Source organism: Pteropus vampyrus, unplaced genomic scaffold (assembly GCF_000151845.1).
Source record: "Pteropus vampyrus isolate Shadow unplaced genomic scaffold, Pvam_2.0 Scaffold92, whole genome shotgun sequence".
In the NCBI taxonomy this organism is placed as follows: Eukaryota; Metazoa; Chordata; class Mammalia; order Chiroptera; family Pteropodidae; genus Pteropus; species Pteropus vampyrus.
In genome coordinates, this window is record NW_011888873.1 from 3,237,362 (window position 1) to 3,241,297 (window position 3,936).

Sequence of the window (3,936 nt, forward strand, 5' to 3'; positions counted from 1 at the left end):
GAATGATTATCTCCATGTTGCTGTAAGCCGAGGCTTAGTGAAGCCAAACAGAGCTATGCAGATGTGTGGTAGAGCACACACTGGATCCCACACTCGGGTTAGATGTGAATATACAACTGGACAGTGGCCAGATCATATTATAAAAATAGAACTCCAACCCATAATCTGCACAACCAGTCCAGGAAACCAACTCGTTACCTCAGTAACCAGCCCAGGAAGCCAGAATGCTCCCTCTAAGTCAGACTGTTATCTCTAGCAACTGGTCTAGGTGGCCAAATCATAATCCCGTGACAATAAGCCCCAAATGGCTGGGATTGGATTAATAACTGAAAGCTTCCATAATTTTTACCTCTGCTTCTGACTTAGGACCAACCAGAGAAAGCCCAATATATACCCTAAATCATCACATAGGACACCCTGCTTCTAATTAGTGTGCTGGAAGTGTCCCTGGTCCAACAGCCTCCATTCAGGGCACACCTGAGCCTCCTTTTTTCCCACTACAAAGCTTTCCCCTTCCTCTGCCTGCCTGAGTCCCTGCCACAGTGCTAGGACGGTGGCTGGCTCCCACTTTGTTGTTCTCCATTTACTTCCACAGGTCTCGTGTTGAGACGAATGGTTTGAAATTTTAATCCAATCCAGTAAAAAGTAAAAATCATGAAGAAATTTCTTGATTGAAAAAACCTCTCTCTATATATGTATACATATATCTATGTATACGTACAATCATTATTGCTAGGTACACAAAGCAGGTTCCCTTGATATAAGTTCAGAGAAACCCGGCCCTCCCCATTAATGTCAACTATGATGTTTTAAACTGTCAGTAACTAAAAACTGACCCAAATTGGCTTAAACAATAAGCGAAGTCATTTTCTCATAACAGGGAGTCAGGAGGTAGGGCAGCCTTCAGGCAGTTGGCTCGGTGTGTTACAGTTTTACCAAGGACGCAGGTGTCCTTCATTCTGGCATCCTCCATGTTGACTTCCTCCTCCGGCCAGAAGCAAAGTGGTTGGGGCAGTTCCACGTATCACACATACATGAAAAAAAGGGACTGTCTCTTTCTGTGGGTCTCCTGTAGGGCAGAGGAAACATTTCCCTGTTGGGCAGAATCTGATCCCATGTCCATTCTGGAACCAATCGCCAGGAGGTGAGTAGAATGACTCTCAGTTCAGACTGGCCACTCTGACTGATCGGCTTCCCCTAGGCACACAGTTGCACTTGGGGAGGGGTGGCTAACCAAACAAAGTTGGGTAGGGGGAGAGATCTGTTAGGAAGAAATAAGGGGGAAATAGACACTGGATAGGCAGCCCACTGTATCCACCACACTGGGCGATTGTCACTCCTTCGACAGTAAACTTTGTATTGGTTCTGCGATGACAAGTAACGATGTTCTTCTAGAATTATGCGTGGCTTTTTGTCTCTAGTGCAGATGCTTACGGCATATTTGAGGTAATGAACACTGTGGGATTGGCAAAAGAGACAGAATGTATGTGACAAGAGAGCAAAGTGAGCTTTGTATGTTCTTCAGTGATTTGAGGTGAAAACTGTTTCTAAAAAGATAAAAACATGAAATGCACACTTAATAAATACAATTATGCAAATGATGCACTTGTAGTTAAATAGCTACATTCCCCTCTTCTATCAAGCCCCCAACCAGAGGCCTGGCGTTGCGAGGCGGCTTCCAGTTCTTGCTCTCAGCGTCCCACCTGCCGCCCTCCTGTGTCCCACTGGTGCCCAGCTTTCCCCGGGGCCACTGCACGGGCCGCCGGGGGCGAGAGACCAGGGTGGGAGCACTAGGGGGCAGAGTGGGGTAGAATACAGTAGGTCTTACTTCTCACGTGTAGAATGGAGTTGTGCTACTGTCATGTAACCCCGAAGGGCTGAGTCACTGAGCACACACCTCGAGCCTCTCATGAAGGTTCTATTTGAGTGTGGTCAGGTGTGGCAGGACACCTGACCCCAAATCAGGATGTTGTAGGCAAACTGCTGGGGTTGGAGGAAGTGAATTTCAGTGGAGAAATGCCACAGCGTGGGGTGGGTCGGGGGGTCCGGAGGAAGGAGGCAGGTCCAGAGTGTGGAGGAAGGGGGTGCTACCCAGGGGGTGAGTAGGTGATGCATTATAGAGGTGTGGTCTTGAGGAAAGGGAGTTGTGGGGGCCCTCAGGAGGCTGCAAGTCACCTATGTCTCCCCAGAGCTGAAGTCTTGAACTCGAGTGTCATGACCCAAGCAGAAAAGAACTGACTTATTTTAGCTGCACAAGAGCTTAAAACAAGGAAGAGCAGAAACCATTGAATTGTAAATGGGTAAATTGTATGAATTATACCTTAATAAAGCTGTTACCAAAAAAAAAAAAAAAAAGTCTTTGGATTGGAATGTAATAGACAATGAAAAAAAAGAGAATTGGTTGGGGCCATTTCCTGAAAGCCACAGTTTGCGACAGGGTTGGTGCTCACAAGCTTCTTAGTCATTAGACCTCAAATATCTTAAATGTTAAATCGTTCTCATTTACTTCCTTGTGCATAACTTCTTCACATCCCAGCACAGCAAACACCATCCCAGCCAGCCCAATCGTCCCGGAAGAGAGGGGGACAGGCCGCCAAATTGAACATTTTCTACCTCCCCCTCCTCAATTCCTGCTGGGCACTATGTGAAGTAGAAGCGAGACAGAAGGCTTCCTTTGCGTTGGACGGGCTGGCTCGCAGTACTCAAAGAGAAGAGACACGTGTATTCTGTGTGAGGCAGGTGTGCAACACAATGTGCTAGTCAGAGACCAAACGGCTTTGCGAACAGCAGCCTTATCCCTTATTTCCTTGTGGGTTCTCTTGTGGTGTTTCGTTTGTAGAATTCTTACGTACTTTAAAAAATATGACTACATTCAGAATGTGCATGCTGCTTTTACATTCTATCCTTGCTTAAATATTCAGGTCCGGATGCACTGACGTGGTTCATGTACTTGTGGCTGTTAATAGCCACAGAGTATTTCATGTCACCGTGTAATTTGTTTAGCCATTTCCCCCTACTGTGTGTGTTTGGGTCATTTCACTTTTCGTCTATATTGAATTGCAGCTCCTGTGTATACATTTGTACATATTAGGTTTTTTTCCTTTGGAATTATTTTCTTGTTACATATTTCAAAAGTGGAATTGCTGGGTCAGACAGTTCTGTAGCTCTTGTTATGTATTGTCCAATCCTTCTCAAGAAAGAGAACCACTGCAAAGAGCCGCCAGTCTTGTATGAATGTGCTTATTTTCTTAAAGTCTTGCCAGCATTGTGCTTTATTCTTAAAATAAAAATTGTGCTAGCTTAATAGATGGGAGGTTATTCTAAGTGACATGTCTGTCACTGAGAGGATTTGAAATCCCTCAGCACGGCATGGGGCCAGATGTTCACAGGTCTGTGTAGGGATCCTAATGCAAAAGAATGCAACAAGCTGCACCCAGACAAGAAAAATGGGGTCAATCAGGAGGCAACCTCAGCCATACCTGGTGTCCTTCCCCTATAGCATAAGCCACTTCTAAGAAACCACATGTGCAAGGCACACAGTTGGTGCTCTGTGAATGTTGACTCCACAAATTTTGTTCCTGAGGGCAGACTCCAAGAATTCTTGGATATTAGTCTGGACCTGTAAACTCTGTCTTAAAAGACCCTCCTTATTCACCTTTCCAGAAAGTGGTTGGTATAAATGTGACAAGTTTGGTTTTTATGAAAACAGGAATTAAAATAGAGTTCTGTTGGTCTTGCAGGGGTGCTCTGGGAAATCATACGGGGACTGAGAGTTCGCCTCTGTCCCTGCTTCTCCCCATGTACAAAAAGAGGAAATTCTATTCTCTGAGTGTTTTGAGACTCAGGCTCTAATGCATCCGACATCTCCCCTCCACCCAGCTAGAGCCCATGGTGCTGACTGAGTCCGGAGGTCCCCACAGACAGACATACCATTTA